This window comes from Meles meles, chromosome 8 (assembly GCF_922984935.1).
Source record: "Meles meles chromosome 8, mMelMel3.1 paternal haplotype, whole genome shotgun sequence".
Classification (NCBI taxonomy): Eukaryota; Metazoa; Chordata; class Mammalia; order Carnivora; family Mustelidae; genus Meles; species Meles meles.
Window position 1 is genome coordinate 20,957,178 of NC_060073.1, and position 18,428 is coordinate 20,975,605.

Below are 18,428 nucleotides of genomic sequence, written 5' to 3' on the forward strand. Positions count from 1 at the left end.
CCCGGCCCGGCCCTGCCCAGCGCCGCCCCCCGCCCGCCAGGCCCGGCATTCCTTGCGGGGGCATGTGGCTTCTTGCCGGCCCCGGGGGCACGCAGTTGGCTGGCGGCCGGGAGGGGGGCGCGCGGGGAGCAGGAGGGACCGGGCGCCCGGGAGGGGCGGCGGCCGGGGGCCCACCCGAGGGGAGGAGGGAGTGCAGCCCCCCGCGGGGCGGGAGGCGGGGGGCGCCGGGCGGGCTTCTGGGGTGGCCGGGAGCGCGGGGAGTGGGGGTTGGTGCCGAGCCTTTAGAGGGCGGGCGTGGGGAGCCGGCCGGCGACGTGCGCGGGCGGCCCCCAGCGCTCCCTCCCTGCGGCCGCAGCGGACTCTGAGTGGCTGCGGCGCGGCCTTTGGCGAACCGGGCCACACCACAGATCCCTGCTTGCCCCCCACCCGCTGGGCGCGCCGCACGCCGCCCCTTCCCCACCTGTGCGGTGCGGGGTGGGGACCAGGCGCCTGCGGCGGTGGGAGGGGGGCACCGACCTCCTGGCCCACCGAATGGCCCTCAGCCACCTGTCAAGGGAGGAGGGTTGCGGTCACCCGACAGGAACCCAGGGCGGGAAGATGTCGAGGGACTCCCCCAAGGTCACGCAGTCCGTTCCTGATGGAGTCTAGACTGGAGCTGGGGGCCTGCTCTGAGTAAACTGGAAACAGGAGAACCCCCAGATTCAAGCGTTACGTTTCAGGTCTGGTACACCTCCATGCCACACTCTCAGCCCAGCTTCTTCCAGAAAGATCACCGGGATCACCCTGGGGTGGGATCAGCGGCACACAAGTCCAGCTGCCAGGCAGGGGCAAGGTCCTAAGGATTTGTAAAGGATAACTGAAGGCTTCCTTCCCTGAGAAGCACTTCTCACTGGGAGGGGGAGCATTCACACACAATACTAGGTTCCCAAAGGGGCACTGTCTGTGTTCAAATCCCAGTGATTGGCTGTGTGACAACCCCCCCACCACACACCCGCAGGTGTTAGGGACTGAAAGTTTGTGTGCTCTCCCACCCCCGTATGTTGGTGCCCTAAGCCCTTATGTGGCTGTATTTGGAGACAGGACCTGTGAGGAGTTGGTAAAGATGAAATGAGGTCACAAAAGTGGAGCCCAAATCCAAAAGGAAGAGACACCAGAGCTGGCTTTCTCTATGCCCCAGGTGAGGACGAGAAGGCATCAGTGTGCAAACCAGGAAGAGAACTCTCCCCAGGAACCAAAATGGCTTGCACCTTGATCTTGGACTTCCCGGACTCCGAAACTGTGAGAAATAAATCTCGTTTAGGCCACCCCGTCTGTGGCCTTTGTTCAGCTGCAAAACATGGCTAGCGTTAGAGTCTATCACAGACATTGCTGTATGGAAATGGACGAAGATGAATTTGGAGGGGGTTAGGCACAGTCTCTGCATACCTGCCCAGGAAGGAAGCTGATCAGGAAGGTGGGTATGAGTGACCTCATTAAGAGGTGGCTTTGAATTCTCTCCATTGGATTGGATTTGTTTTTTTTAAGTCAATCATTTGCAGACTCTGGCAATTTATTAGAAACAGACTGCTTGGGACCATTTTGCATTTCTCCTGCTCTGGCCCCTCCATCCTTCACCAGCATGCGCCTCCTCCTCCCCCGGCCCTGCCCCCATGCCACCTCCAACCTGCTGTGGCGCCTGTGAACTTGCTGTGTCCTCTCCTCGGAGCACACCTGAAAAATGCCTACAATCCTTCAGCTCTCACTGTTGTTCCCCACCCCCCTCCACCCCCTACTGCCATAATACCTCCAGCCCCATGTCCATTTCTGCATGACACTTGTCACCCTTAGTCTTTTGTTCGCACAACTATTTGATTAATGCCTGTTTCCCATAATACATGGTAAGTTCCATGAGGGCAGGCACTGACCACTGAAGAGCCAGTACTTGTAACCGTGCCCAGCACCAGGGCAGAACTAGTGAAAGGCAAGCAACATGCCAGGGCAGAAACTTTAAGGAGAACCGCCTCTCCGGGTCCTACACTTGTAGGAACGGTACCTGAAAGTGAATGCGTCCTTGAATTTGGCACCTAAGGTGTCTTGTTGCCGCACCCTAGTCTCAGCCTTGCCTAGCACATAGCTCATTATCAATGTTTACTAAATGATTGACCAGATGGTCCATGTCGTAATTCACTACCCCCCCCTTAGGTCCTGCTGGCCCCACTGAGAATCTCGGCTCTTAAAGAGATCTCAAAAGGATGGGGAGGTTATTGTTTTGAATCCCCTTCTCTCTGGGGTACTCTCAGGGATCTTGGCCAGGCAACGTGGGTGGCCCGGTGGGTGAGGCTGGCCTTGAGAGGCAGTGAGGTTCAGCAGAGAGTGTGATGGAATTAGACTCATGCATCCTGGATCTGAACCTGATAGGAAGAGGGTATGCTGTGAGCATGCACACATCACTTAAACTCACCAGGCCTTAGTGTCTTCCTTGGTAAAATGGAAATCATAATTGCCAGGCAATCCCCATGAGGAATAAATGAGGTAAAGGCTGGGGTGAGGCCCTGGGAAGGGCCAAGTGCTACGGGTCTGTAAAGGATGTTAGTATTAAACTCGCCACCCAGAGGCAGAGGCAAGGGGTGAGCAGGAAGAAGATGTGTGTTGGGCGGGGGGGACCCAAAAAGGGGAAGGGAAGGAGGGAAAAAGAGAAGAAAGGATGGACAGTGAGAGAGAGAAGGGAGGGAGAGAGGGGAAAAGAGATGTACAGCCACTCTTCTGAGTCTTAAACCGAAAACCATCTCTCTGAGAAAAGCATTTCCATCTCAAAGTAGAGATGTCTACTGGCCATTTTCTTTCATGTTTAATTTTTCACTAGCATCCTACCTTCATCACGTAAAGGCATTGTGATGATTTGTAACACAAACACAGAATCCTTAACGGGACAGAGATTTCATGGAGAAAGCTTGATGCCAATTATACCAAGCATCTGTTAGAAGATGGCTAGTCAGCAGCAATGTGTACAATAGCCAAACTATGGAAAGAACCTAGACGTCCATCAACAGATGAATGGATAAAGAAGATGTGGTACATATACACAGTGGAATACTATGCAGCCATCAAAAGAAATGAAATCTTGCCATTTGTGACGACATGGATGGAACTAGAGGGTATCATGCTTAGTGAAATAAGTCAATCGGAGAAAGACAACTATCATATGATCTCCCTGATATGAGGAAGTGGAGATGCAACGTGGGGGGTTGGGGGGGTAGGAAAATAAATGAAACAAGATGGGATCAGGAGGGAGACAAACCACAAATGACTTTTAATCTCACAAAACAAACTGAGGGTTGCTGGGGGGAGGGGGGGAGGGAGGGGGGTGGGATTATGGACATTGGGGAGGGTATGTGCTATGATGAGTGCTGTGAAGTGTGTAAACCTGGCGATTCACAGACCTGTACCCATGGGGATAAAAATACATTATATGTTTATTAAAAAAATAAAAATAAATTAATTAATTAAAAAAAAAAAAGAAGATGGCTAGTCATCTAGCTGCCCATTCAGTTCTGAGTCTCCCAGCAGCTCGAGCAAAAAGGGAACTATGATGGGTTGCAGAGTACTCAGTATTTGATATTTATTTATTGACCGCACAATTAAGTTCTCTCCATTCTTGGAAGAGTCTGGCTGCCTGGGGGAACCAGAATCGAGCCTCACTTGCATGATGCGCACTACAGCTGATTTCTGTGTCTGTAAGGAAGGCTGTGGGGGTGGGGCGGGATGTGGCAGAACTTCCATCTGGAGAGAGAGAGAACACCCCAGGCTAGTGTCCTTCACTGGGTCCATCTCAGTGGGCGCCATAAAGCCTGAGCCCGCTGAAGCTCCAGGAGCCGTGTCTGCAGGCCGCTCTGGACCTGTTCGTCCAGCAAGGGGTTTGGGGGAGGGGTGGTCAGCAGGTCTTGTGGAGGACTCCGAGCTGCTGGCAATGCTTCCTCTCAGCTGGCTCCTCTGAGTCTGCACACGCAGAGATTAGGCATGTTGCAAACCCAGCAATGAGATGCAAACCCAAGAGGAGGGGGCAGAAGGCAACTCGGGAAGCAGCAGCTCTGTTTTCACCCTCGGCGGGGTGCCAGGGTCCTGGAATGCCCGGCAGCCGATGTGGCCCGAGGACTGGGAATCCATGCCCTCTCGGTTTCCCTAGCGGCTGGCACCCAGAGAATGTGACGGGTCTGCACCAGGACCAGCACAGCATCCTTGTACTTCCCTCTGATACCCAAGGGACTGGAGATTAGAAGGCGGGGCCAAGCCACACAGGGACCTGGGCTGGGTATCCTGAGCTCTGGGTTTTAGTCCTGGCTGTGCCGTAAACTTTCTAGATGACCTTGTGCAAGTTCCTTCCTGCCTTGTCCTGAGCCTCAGTTTCCCCTTCTTGAAAAAATCAAAGGTCCGATGTGGTTCTTAACGGTAAACCACGGGGGTAACAGAGGAAGAGCACAGAATTCTTACATGTTCAATAACATGTCCAGCAAACACTGCCCTTAGAACAAATATATGCCTTTAATTTACATGTAAAACAGAGTTGTAAATGTATGGAGATACTTCTAGGATGAATGAATGATACACTTACTGTTAAATGTTATTGAATTCCTGGAAGCCGAATGTCACCACGCATTTGGTTAATCAAACGATACCCGCACAACCACTTACAAGGTATGTAACCTGGAGAAAATGAACCACTCCTACCTTAGTTTCCCCATCTGTCCAGCGGAACAGAACCTGTCTCATAAGGCTGTTTTACACAGCATAACGCCTGGCATATAATAAGCACTCTATAAATATGAGTTTTTGTTATCATTCATTTTATTTGTTGTTTTAAAAGTAGAGCATCAGGTGGGCACATTGATAAAAATTTTTTTGACACCAAAAAGGGGGCATTTATAAGCAGTTACTACCTTTAGAAGAGAAACACTTTTTAAAAATCTATACTACAAAGATGATCATCCCAACAGAAAAAATGGGAAATACTATTAAAAAAACAATTTGTAAAAGAAGACAAATGGCCCATATGCTTTATGGAAAACCACAAAACTTTCATACCCAAATAAATATAGATTAAAATAAACTCATTTTTCCTCTATTAAGTTAGCAAAGATTTTAAAAATCTCAATAATATTCCAAGTTGGCAAAAGTGTGAGGGAAAGACCCTACATACTCTTCTGGTTGGAAAAATTAATCAGTATGAACTTTCTGGAGGGCAATTTGGCCACATATATCAAAAGACTTGAAATGAGCAAAAACTTCGTAGGAGCAACCCCAAGTCTAGGAATTTCTCCTAAGGACGTAATTAAGCGGTATGCAAAGATGTACCCACAAGGCTGTCCTCTGCAACACTATTTTTAGTAAGAAACAAACAACCCCAGGGAAACATATACACCATGAAAATAGGAGAGAAATTAATATATAGCATACAGTGAAATATTAGGCAGCAATTAACAGTGCTTTAGAAGAATATTTATTGACACGGAAACAACACACCCAACATATTGTTAATGAAAAGTGAAAGTCATAAGTGAAAGAAGATAATTTGAACGGCTCTCTGCTGTGTGATTCCAACTACAGGACATTCTGGAAAAGGCAAAACGATGGAGATGGTCAAAAGTTCAGTGGTTAGCCAGGGTTAGCAGGAGGGAAGGATGAACAGGCAGGAGCACAAAGGATTTTTAGGGCAGTGAAACTACTCTGTGTGGTAGGATAATTGTGGACCCATGGGTCCACAGTTGGGTACATCTGTTTAAATCCATAGACTGTCCAGCACCAACAGGGAGCCTTAATGTAAACCACAGACTCTGGGCAAGCATGGTGTGTCAGTTCATGTGCATGAGTTGTAACAATGTACCCTTCCCCGTACTCTCCCACAGCGGGGGTGGGGGGGTGGGGGGGGGTGGGGGGTGGGGGGGTGGGGGTGGTTGGGGGGTGGAGGGGTGCGGGGGGGGGGGGGGTGGAGGGGTGGGAAGGGGTGGGAGGAGGGCCCATAGCAGGCGTGTGGGGATGGGGGGAATGTGAAAACTCTATGCTTTCTCCCCCTCACATTATTGTGAATCTAGAACTTCTCTAGAAAGTAAAATCTTTTTTAAAAATGCAAATTGTGAAAAGATAGATACAAAATAATCCCATTTTAGAAATATATACACATATGGATTTGCACACACAGGTCTGGGAGGATATATTCTGGGGGATCGCTTGTGGTTACTTGGCACAGCGTGTTAAAGAAAAAGAGTGTCTCTTTTCTTCTTTTTGCTTAGGAGGGAAAAAAATGTCACTTAAAAACTCTTTCAGGGAACTCTTTACCATCATTTAATTTAGAAACTGCTGGAGAAGATAATGTTTAAGGTTCTGCCTCCTCACCCACTTGTCCCTGGATGCTGAGACCCAACCAACTGACTGGAGGAAGGAGGACTCCAAGTTAGAGGCTGAATGCCAGGCATACTGCCCATTTGATGAATGAATGCAAACTGACTAATCGATCAGTAAGGACCCCAATATTTCTACCATGAAAGACTTCTATTTTTACTTTATGATTCCCATTTTGAAAGATTTCGTCTACCGAAAAGGCTGTATATGTTGTATGATCATTCATTCATATTCGGGGCACCTTGGGTGGCCCAGTCAGTTAAGCATCCTGACTCTTGGTTCAGGCTCAGTTCCTGACCTCAGGGTCATGAGATCTAGCCCCGCACTGGGCTCTGTGCTCAGCAGGGAGTCCGCTTAAGACTGTCTGTCCCTCTCTTTCTGCCCCTCCCTCGGCCCCTCTCTCTCGGTCTCTGAAATAAATAAATACATCTAAAAAAAAATTCATTCCTTTTCCTAGCTTTTCCTATACACACTGGCATGTGATAACCAGCAACCACACTTCTTAGTTACTATCATCCTAAGGAAAAGCAAAGAGATCTGGCCCGCTCATTCATTTGCCTTGCTGATTACAGGGAACTGTACAATATTCATTAAGCTTCTTTATGTTTACAGAATACCTCGGTGGGTCAATTACTATGCAGCAACGAGACTGAACAAACCACAGCTCCGTGCTATGGTATGAAGCCGCAATGCTGAGAAGTGAGACCCCAAATGTACATACCATATGATTCCAGTTATATAAAGTTAAAAAAAAAAAAAAATGGGCCAAACTGGTGTTGTTGGAAGTGTGCGTGGTAATCCTTGGAAAGAACTAGAAAGGGATAAGCCAGGGGCTTCTCAGAGGCTGGCTATGCTCTATTTCTTGATCTTGGTGCTAGTCCACTGGGTGTGTGAAGTTTGTGAAAATAGAAAATGCGGATTTTTCTGTGTGTATTTATACGTTGGTAGAAACAAAGGGAAAATATCTGAAGGGGTCCTAAGAGCCAAGAGCTCCCATGGGGGGAAACTCTGGCCCAGTCAGTGTAGCCCCTGATCATGCAGCTGGAGAACTGGGGTCCAGCCAGCTGGGTTTCAGGTCTTCATCTGCGGAGCAGTTTCCAGTGAGCACAGCTGGCTGTGGGGGGAGAGGGGGATGGGCAAGAAAACACATTCTCCCAAGGTGGTCCCTCCTGAGGAACCTTTTCAGGGTAACAGGTTGACTCCATCCTTGATCAGATTTTGACAGAATGAGGTTGGAAGAGCTCCCTGAGACAAGCACAGAGGTGATCAAGGGTGGCACCTTGTGTGTGTGTGTGTGTGTGTGTGTGTGTGTGTGTTTGCTTCTCACAGTAGACCCTGCCGGTGGCTTACCTGGATCCCATCCCCCATTCCTCCCCACTAATAGAACCGGACATTGTTCAGGTATGACATGCCCCTCCCAGGACCTGCTGAGATTAGGAGAAGCTGAGGCTATTCTCAGCTCCAGGTGTGGGCTTCCAACTAATCTAAGCCTATTACGGTGATACCATCCCCCTCCCCAGTTATTAGATCATGAACCTGGCCTTTCATTCATCAGCACCTGTCATTCCCCTCCCCAGGTCAGATACCTGACCTACTTAGGCCCGTCGGAGGGAAGAAAGGGACTTCTATTTCATGACTTGAACAAGGAAGCACACAGCCATTGTCGCGAATAGCAGACACGTTGTGCAAAGGCCTTTGGCGGGAAGCCCCCGAGGATGAAGCTGTACCAGCTTTGTGTGTACTTTATGTGTAATAACTTTATGTGTAATTACGTTATGTGTAATAAGTAATGTTTGTTCTTTGTCCCCAGTTCCTGGCAGAGAGCACCTAAAACCCCTGGAATTTCCCAAGTAATAGGAGTGTCTTTTGTTATTCGTAAGGAGCCCCTTTCTAGCTCCCCTGAGTTTATGCTGGTAAGTGACTAAGTAAGGGTGGGGCCCCTACAGAGCCCCTGCATGGGACTGGTCACCAGAACCAGGTTAGGGTTAAGAACCGGAAACTCAAAGTTAGAACTTCCGGCCCCACCCACTGACCTCCTGGGAGGGGAGGGGCCTGGAGATGGGGGTCTACAAAAGTTCTTTGGTTTTTAAATTGACATGTGATGGACATACAACAGTATATTCGTTCCAGGTGCACCACATACTGGTCTGCTATCTGTACATATTGCGAAATGATCACAGTAAGTCAAGTTAACATCTATTGTGGTTACGGAATTCGTTTTCTTGTGACGAAAACACTTAAGACCTACTCTTGTAGCAACTTCCAAATATGCAACACAGTGTTATTAACTATAGCCACCATTGCACATTACATCCCCAGGACTTCTTGATTTTATAAATAAACTAGTTATAAAATAAACTAGAAGTCTGTCCCTTCTGTCACTCTTCCTCCCCTTTCGCCTCACCCCCCACTCTCCTCCGGCAACCTGGAGTCTGTTTTCTGTATCTGTGAGCTTGGTTATGATTTGCTCTGATTCCACACCTACGGGAGATCCTACTGTATTTGTCTTTGTCTGACTTGTTGGACTTAATGCTCTCAGGGTCCATCCATGGGGTCACCAACAGCAAGATTTCATTCTTTCATTTGGATAAATAATATTCCATTTTATATCTCTACCACATCTTCATCCACTCATCTGGCCATGGGCAGTTGGGTTGTTCCCAAGCCTTGGCCCCACACACGGTGCGGCCATGATCATAGGGGTGCAGATATTATTTCAAATCAGTGTTTTTGTTTTCTTTGGGTACATACCCAGAAGTGGAATTACTGGATCATAGGATATTTCCTTTTTTTTTTTTTTTTTTTGAGGGACCTTCATATCGTCTTCCACAGTGGCCACACCAGTTGATATTCCCAAAGCAGTGCATGAGGGCTCCTTCCCTGTTACCTCCCGGCCAACGCTCATGCTCTCTCTCTCGCCTTCCTGATGACAGCCGTTCGGACAAGTGTTGAGATATTCATTGTGGTTGTGATTTGCACTCCCCCGATGATGAGTGGTGTTGACTCGTGTACCTGTTGCCCCATGTGTCTTCTGTGGAAAAATGTCTATTCAGATCCTCTGCCTATTTTTGAATCCATTTGTTTGGGGTTTTTGGCTGTTGGATCGTAGGAGTTCTTTATGTCTTTTGGATATGAATTCCCTTCTCTGATAGCTGGTTTGCAAATATTTTCTCTCATTCAGTTAGTTGCCTCAGAAGTTCTTGAGCAAGATTCAGAGACCTTCCTGGGTGGTGAACAGGGAGCAGTGCTGGGAGGGCAGTGGAGGGGGCCTGGAGGGGGCAGGAAAGCTCTATGCAACCCTCCCGCACACCCTCCACTGCGCATCTCTTCCTTCTGGCTTATACCCTTTATCGGAAACGGGTGATTGTTCATAAAACCCTTTCCTCAGTTCTGTGAGTCATTCTGGCAAATCATAGAACCTGAGGAGGAGGTGGTGGAAACGCCCAATTTATGTTGGTCAGAATCACGGGTGTCCCAGGACGCTCAGCTGGTGTCTGAGGTGGGGACCGTCTGGTGGGACTGAGCCTTCCATCTGTGGGATCAATGCTTGGCTCTGGGTGCTGAGGCTTAGAACTGAAAGGAGTCATTGGGCACATCATCGGTGTCACAGAATTAGAGAATTGGTTGGTGTCAGGCTGTGCCTCAGAGACCAGGACTTGAACTGACTAACAGAATCGACTGCTTATGGAATCTGTCCTACTTCACTTCCTGCTCGGCCCCCGTGTTGCTCAAGCCCCTCCAGGACAGCCCTCTACTAGACACAGCCATCACCATCCGCCCCACAGGGACAGCCTCCTCCCAACCTGCTCTGGCTGGGGTCCTGATCTCTGGCTGTGCCTCTGTGAGGAGTCCGCCTCCACAGTGCCTTGACCTCCAAAGGGGCAGATTGGGAAGGCCTGCAGCATAGCCCCCAAGCCATGGCTCTCCCCAAGCCCGAGGCCTGACCTGAAGCTCTAACCCGAGCCCTCTCTCGCTCACCGCGCTGCCGGTGGGAGCAGAAGCTGGTGTATTTATGGAGCGCTGTAGAAGCCTGGGAACCTTTACAAGATGCACATAATCTTCTGTCCTCCAATTTCACTTCTAGGAATTTCACTGAGACACATGGGCAAGCGATTCACTGCAGTACAGTCTAGAATAGCAAAAGACTGGAAATAACCAACAAGTCCATCTGGAGGCCAGGCAAGTCAACGACAGGGTCTCTGGACAAAGCAGGAAGGGATAGAAGAAACGCCACCACCACGGCCTGAGCCCCTTCTCCCTTAGGCCAGGGGGGTGTAGGGGCAGCCTGGCTGTCTCCCTGGGTCCACTCTGCCCCTGCTGTCCATTCTCCAGCCCGCAGCAAGGGTGAATCTGTTCCAACCAGTCCGATCAAATGGGTCCCTGCTCCAAATCCTTCTCGGAGCCCATCACATGCCCAGCACCCAGCAAAGCTGCCCAGAGAGACACAGTCTGCCCTCTGTGACCCCGTTCCTACTGCTGTGCCCCATGGCATGGCTCCCATCTTATGCCTTCGCACTGGCTGTTCCCTTTGCCAGGAAGGCTCCTTCCCCAGGTACCCACAGGGCTCATTCCCTCATCCCTTCAGGCCTTTACCCAATGCCACATTCTCTGCCACCTGGACAAAACTGCAGTCCCTGGGCAAGTCCTACCCCGCTTTCCCTGCTATATTTTTCTCCTGCACTCGACTCACACCGGCAAATTTACGTAGCCCTCATTTATATTCTTTGCCATCTCCCCAGCCAGCATGTAAAGGCCAGGAAGGCAGAGATGTTTATCTTCTGTTGATTGCTGTATCCCCTGCAAGTAGGACAGTGCCTGGTGCAAAGTGAGCACACGATAAACATTTGTTGAATGGATTACATAATCGGTGGTAAAAACAAAACCAAGGTAAAGACCATATGCTTCCTGAGACAGCCAGCAGCGAGGCCTGGTTGAGAGCGTGGATCCCAATGCCTGGCTACTGGGGGTTCAACTCCCAACTGTTTCACTTAACATTGTGTCATGTTGGGGGGGGGGTGTGCTTAGCTTCTCTGTGCTTGGGGGACATGAATAAACCACCTACTTGGTAAGGCTGTCTGGAGAACTGAACGAGTTAATATTTGCAATATACTCAGAATGGCATCGGAAGCAAAGCGAGTAAGCTGGATAAATGTTATGTAAAATAAACATGCCCTATTTCCATAAAATAGAAAGCACAGGTATTCATGCTCACGTCCGCGCAGAAGAGCCGTGAGCTGTGACAGCTGCTGGGGCTGAGGTCTAGTGGAGGAAAGGGCCTTACTTCTCACCGGGTTTCCCCCAGATGCATGCATTTCTGATTTAAAAAACAGATTAGTAATGCCTCTGAGTTATTGATTATGGAGGAAGTTTATTACGCTCTCCTATCTTTTTTGCCAAACAACAAATTTTAAAAGGCATCTTAGCATTCATGGTATCAAAAGTAAGCTGGGGGTGGTCTTGCTCCCTCCCAGGCGGGGAGCAGAAGGGGAGAAGGCATCTGCTGATGGAGGGGGGCGAGCAGAGGGGGCTCCTTCCTACCACCTGCTGGCCCCTGGAAGGGGACTCTGAAGTCCACACCCATTCCCTCCAGGCCGACGTGGCTATAAGATCCCAAGTACCAAGCTGTGCACAGACACATGAGGCTTGGGGGAGAAGAAGGGGTGCTTGTGGAGGGCCGGGGTCCAGCTGCCCCAGTGTGAGGTCTCTGGGCTGAGGCAGCCAGGGTCTTGGGGAGGACACACTTGCACATGACGCCTCAGGAGGGTAGGCAGCCATATTTGAAAGAGGCCTGGATGTGTAGAATCATTTAAGGAAGGTCAGGGCCATGCCACACTGATGGTTTCCCAGACTGACAGATGCTGGAGACCCCCAGAACCTCTAGTTTGATTAGCTCCTCAGGTCCCCTCTCCCAGATGCTAACGAGGACGGCAAGGTAGGGAGTTGAAGCCCTCTGCACCCAAGTCCCCTCTGGCTTTTAAAGCGTAGGGCTGGGGAAAGTGAACTTGAACTTTTATGTCCCACCGCCTCCTCTGGGCTATTGGAGCTGAAAGCCTGCCCCCAGACCGCTGGGTCCAAGGACCTGCTTTCCTTGCAAGGAGCTGGAGGCCCAGAGTGGGAGTGACTTGCTCAAGGCCTCCCAGAGGAAGGCAGTGGGAGATAGGAACCCACAGCCATGGTCTGTGCTGGGCAGCTGCCCCTCACCCAGCCCTCCTTTCTCCCCCACATGGTGTTTTTGGCTCCAAGGATAGGGTCCTACTGCACCATGAGATCAGAGGGAAAGGCCCAGGGAGGGAGTCACTTGGGGACTGTGAGGGGTCCAGGGGGCCTGGCACCCTCCTTTACCTCTCCTGAGGTCTCCTCCTCCTCCTCCCTCACTGCTCCTTCCCACCCCTGCCCTTCTCCCTGGCTATTGTTCTATTCATCCTGTCTTGCCCAGAATCTCAAAAGAAACCTCAAAAGTCACCTAAATCCTGGCTTCTCAGTGTGTGGCCCGCAGACCAGCAGCAGGGACGCCGCTTATTAGAGGCTGCCCTAGGTGACGGGCATGAGCAGAAAAGTTGGGAAGCACCCATTGCAACGGCAGGGTGCCCAAAGCCACAGCACCTGTCGTCACCAAGAGTAATGACTACATCCCCCAGGAGCTCACTGTCAGTAGCCAGGCCAGTAGCCGCCCCATCTTTGGACAAGTAAGGCATGTGGGGGGGGGGGGGGTAGCGAGGTAGTCCGAGGGTCCTGAGCATCCCTGCTGAGTGTGTGAACTGTTAAGGCCTCCCCACCTCCGACGCTGAGCCATGTTGGTCACGTAGGTAATTAAGTAGGTCAAAGAGACGGCAGCACGGTGCCCGGGCCCAGAGGAAGGGAACCGGTTTGTTCATTGCTGGCTACCCGAGGTGCCAGGCCCTTAGCACCGAGTTCTTCCGGTGCTGTGTGACCCACTGCTCACACAGTCACCGTCTGGGTCCACCATGTCACCCCACGGGACTTGGGGTGCAGTAATCAGCGCCCCCATGTAATGACCTTACTCTTCCCCATGCTGGAGTCAATCATCCTGCTGATCCGTAGAGTTCTGGCCAGAAGACTGGGGTCCTTCCCTAACTCTCCACATGCACATATGGGCGTGTCTGTCTGTCTCTCCCTGTGCCCCCAGTGGTCATTCACTAAGGTCACTGTGGAAAGACTCCTGGGGAGACCTTGATCTGAAGGCATTCACAGGGAACCTGGGCTCGCCTGAGCACCCACTTTGTCTAACCCCTGCGCCCCTGGTGTTCCACCTTTTCATTATGTCGCCTAATCTTCCCCACAGCCCTGCAGGGTGGATTACAGCCCCTTCTTACAGCTGCTGAAATTGGAGCTCTACCTGTAGCCGGGTCTCAGAACAGTAACAAACATAAATCATCTGGACATGCGCAGTAAAGAAGCAAGGAATGAGAGGATTTGGAGGAAATGATATCTCTGAATGCAAGGTGCTGTGATCGCCAATGAGTATAATTACACTTTGTCGGGATGGTCCTAACAAGCGCGTGTCCTGGGGCTCCCCCAGCTAAGCTGGCAAGCTCCGTACTGAGCGGGCACTGCAGAACCATGACACTCCATCGACAGGTGAAGCTGGTAAGGGTGCAAGACCGTTCTCCTGGCCCTCCAGGAAGGAGGCAGGAGGGGCACGGTGTGGCTGATGCGAGGCTCTGTGCCAGGGGCTCAATGCACTCTGTGGAGGCTATTCATTTGCTTGACTTTCTTGCCTGCCAGGCACTGTCCTAGGTGCTAGGAACCCCAGGGTGAACTGGGTCCTCGCCCTCGTGAGGCTTGCAGCCTGGGCAGAATGTCTGTAGGTTTTCCTGCTAGCCTCCAGTCCCCCTTCTGGCACCAAGGAGCCTGGTGTCCTTGGAGAGTCCCCTTCTCCAAATGCTCCATTCTGGGATAGGACCAACCAATCAGTGCTTAAATCTGCAACTCATAGGGAATGGTGTAAGGAAGGGTAAAGGGCTCAGCCAATCACGAGTGGCGATTTGGGGGCTTTGGAGGAATCTGCTGGAAAGAGGGAGTGCTGAAAGGATGGGATGTCACTATAGATCTGCTTGTAGCCAGCCACTGTGACACCATGGACACTAGCCTGCCTATGAATGGAGTCAGTACAAAAGAAAGCAGAGTAAGATGAACAAACCAAGTCCCAAGGACTCTGTGTGAGCCCTGGATCCAACTGTTCCTGATCCTGGACTTTGCATAAATTCCATGTTTGCCTAATCCTGATTGACTTGAGTTTCTGTCTTATGGTCTTTAGTCCTTTCAAAAACCCAGCGAGTACAGTTTACCTTACTTGTTTTTCAGACAGGAAATAGAGGCTCAGAGAAGACAAGTGCCTGGAGCAAGGCTGCACAGCAGCCGTCTGGAATCTACTCAAGTCAAAGCCATGCTTTCACCGCTACGCCCGGGTGGCAGTCTTGCATGGAGGGTGACCAACAACAATCAGGGGGTAGGGTATGGGGCTTCGTGACAGGTAGTGAAGGATTTCCCGAGAGAGGTGGCTCTTGGGGGGATAATTAGAACCTGCTCCAACCAGAGACACATCTGTAGAAAGGATCCACACGTTAAAAACTGGTGGCTGACTTTTGGTTTTGGTTTCCAATTTTTATTTTTGCTTTAGTTGCCAACTCTGAAGAAACAGACGATTTTAGGTAAAAATCCCATGTTCAGTTTTTTTAGGAAAATCGGAAGCCCTGGCAACAGCAGGCAGGTGGTCCCACGTGGCCACAGTGTGCCAGAGCTGGGGCAGAGGGCGGGGGCACTCCTCAACCAGGCAAGGTGCTAACTCTCCAGATCTCCAGCCGGCTTGGGCCACTCAGATGCGTTCCCTGCCCGGCCTGGCATCTGATCTGAGTTCACGGCCCACGTGGCTGAGACCACCATGCTGTGCAGACGCCGAACTCTGGGCACCTGGCCTCAGGCAAGATGGGGTGCTGCGGTGGGACCTCACCAGCCTCCATCCACTCCGGCTGCTCCCAAGTCTCCCTGGGGCCAGGAAGGTCCCTGATACCCGGCAGGCGTTCATCACACACTTGGTGAGTGGACGAAGCAGATGAGAGGGTATGAGCAACCTTGTCAGTGCGCTCAGTGGGGCAGTGTGGTGCAGAACTTGGGCCTCAGGGGTGAGACAGCTCAGGGTGGATGGTTGCCCACCACTTATAACTGTGTCACCGGGGGCGGCAGGGGACGGGGAGTTCTCTTCCTTTCTGTGCCCTCAGCTACCCCTCTATAAAATGGGAATAACTATATCGTGTGGGGTTCTACCAGCAAAGGGGTAAACTGTCAGTAACTAGTAGACTGACCTCTTCCACTGATCAAACAGACCTTAGATGAATTCCTTCCCCGGTCCAAGCCCCAGTCCATCCAAGGTGCTTGGGTTTGATTTCATCAGGACCTGCCAGCTCTGGCCCTGGGTCACTGTGAAAATTCAGCATTCAAGCAAACTCCTGGTGCTGGGCAGGTAGACACACCTGAGGTCACAGGGGTCTCTCTGCGCACTGCTTTGCCACTGAGGTCAAAAGGGACCCTGGGGGCCATCATAGTCAGGCCCCACGTAATGCCAAATTCCTTTAGAGTTAGCCCAAGTTCCAGCTCCGGGACCTGCTGTGGCTCACTGACTCCCAGTCCTGATAACCCAAAGGCCCAGGGACACAGCTGGAAGGAGCTAGCCCTCGGGAGCCCTTCGTGGGGTCCCCAGGTGTCCTGTCCTTGCTTCGGAGAGCGTGCAAGCAGGGCCCACCACGGCCGTTTCACCGCGGCTGGCCCAGGGGCATCCAGCTGGCAAAGCCGCTGCCATTCCTCTCACATGCCCCCGGATGGGAAATGATTCATGAAAACCAAGAAGGTAAAATTAGCCCAAAGGCTGCCGAGTAATTTATGCAGCCAACAGGCCCAGGAGGGAGGGAAGGCCCACGCTGCCAGCTCAGTGCGGCCTCCTGGGGGCTGGCAGAGGCCAGCCTGGCCATCAGGAGCCTCTGTCTCTGGGGTCTTCTATTTCAGGACTCAGCCTCCGGGGCTGTTGGCAAGGCTTCCAGAATGGTCCTGACACCCGCCCTCCCCCCATACTCAGCAGACCCATGCCTGCCACCAGGGACCTGCTAAGTGTCAGTGGGTTACTGAGGAGAAGCTCGAGCATCCCATCCTCATCTCGACCCTGGAAGGATGGTTTCACCTTCCCCACTTCCTAGGTGAGAAACAAAGGCACTCAGAGGTCAGGTAGATAGCCAAAGGTCAGGGGCAAAGCCAGAATCCAACCCAGATCTCGTGCACTCCAAAAGATGTGCTTTCCCCCCATGCTGGGTGTTGTCTGCCAAACTTCAAGTTCTCATGGTGGACCAAGGGCAGTGGACCCAGCGGGGATTCCCTGGCAAGTCCTCAAATGTGCTTTTCACCATATCAGGACAAGTCAACATCAGAACCAAGCCCTGTTGTTCCAGCTTGGCTAGGTGAAGGGTCCCCAATATCCTAGTCTCTTAAAAAGGGGTTGAGAAAATAAGGTATAAATCATACCCCTAATAGCAGCACAGAACAGTGGAGATCAGCGAGCCCCATGGACCCACTTTCCAGGGCTGTCCTTCAAGGCCCAGAGAGGGGAAGGGGCTTACTCAAGGCTACACAGCAAACCTGTGGAGCCTGGGATGGAATTGCATCTCCTGAGTCCCAGTACAGGAAGCCTGCCGTCAAAACTATTTATAAAGACAGCAAATCTTTAGTTCCCCAACTAGGGGGACAGCTGAGGCAGGAGTCATCCAGGAGACCTCCCGGGGCCCCGTGATCTGGTTATGTCTGATACCCAGCGCACTTTTGGAACCCACAGGGGACACATGAGCACCTGGAGTGGGGCTCCTTAGAAGGTCGTTGTTGGGAGTAGACCAGAGTCCCACTCTAGGCCTGTGGGAACCTGCAAGTCCCCTCACCTCCTGAGCCTGGGTGAGAAACAGACTTGGGAAATTGACAAGAAAACACGTGTGTTTTCCCATAGGCCACGAGTGCTCAATAGGAATGCAAGGGTCCCTCATGATCGCAGTCACAGTGCTCACCCTCAGTCCTCTGGCCCCTGGCTTGGCCCAGAGGAAGCCCGAGGCCAGCCATGGGAACATCCCACAGCCACCCATGCTGAAATAACTCACCTCTGCCCCCGGGGCAGGCAGCTGACTGCCCGTGCGGTAGCTCAGAGCAGCACCACTCACTCGTGGGACAGGGTTCTGAGCAGCTCAGTGGCAGCGGAACCCCATGTCTCCCCAGAGGGACCCGAGACTGCCATGGCCCAAGCCCTGAGCTCGTCAGCACTTTGCACTATCAACACGCTAAGCAGACACTTCCCAGCAATGCTGGGAAAAAGGCAGCTTTGAATTCACTTCACTGCCATCCGGAAAGATGCGGTTGCTTATTCACTTGACACGTGTATACTGAGCACCGGCCATGGGTCAGGCACTGCCAGGAAGAAGACAGGTATGATTTGTCCTGGGTGTGGGGAGGATCCTCCTGGTCTTAAGAAGCATTGGAATGGTTCACACACAACCTTGGGGGCCACGCTGCTGGGATTCAAATCCCAGTGTCATCCCCATTAGGACTCCGAGGAGTCACTTAGCCTGTCTGTGCCTCAGTTTCCTCAGCTGTAAATGGACAATAATAATGGTATCCACTTCATGAGGTTATTCTGAAGATTAAGTAAAATGTTATGGGTCAAGACTTGGAACAGCACCAGACACATAGTAAATGTTCAATTAATATGAAGTTACTATTGACCCAGGACCCAAGCCCACATCTCTCTGATCCCAACAGTCATGCTTGTAACTCAGAGCTGGGCCAGCTCAAGGTCTTTGGTGACCCAATGGCATGACTGGTAAGGGTTCTATATCTGGAATCAGGAAGTGGGGGTCTGAGCTTCCCCTCTGCCAACTGTCAGCCCACAGCAGCCCCCGCCCTCTCTGAGCCTTGCTCTCTCCAGTCTTAAAAAGGGCCCGAGGACGGCTGAGCTCCTGCTTCCCTGGGAGGAGCACCCAGAGTCCCAAGGGTCACTGCAGTCTTCTGCC

The 18,428-nt window shown here is 51.5% G+C and overlaps 1 protein-coding gene across 3 annotated transcripts in view; it reads right to left on the reverse strand.

The window, feature by feature from the left end:
- Positions 1–18,428, reverse strand: part of PRDM11 (PR/SET domain 11) — an 80,370-nt gene that overhangs the window by 49,257 nt on the left and 12,685 nt on the right. The gene's annotated exons all lie outside the window — the stretch shown is intronic.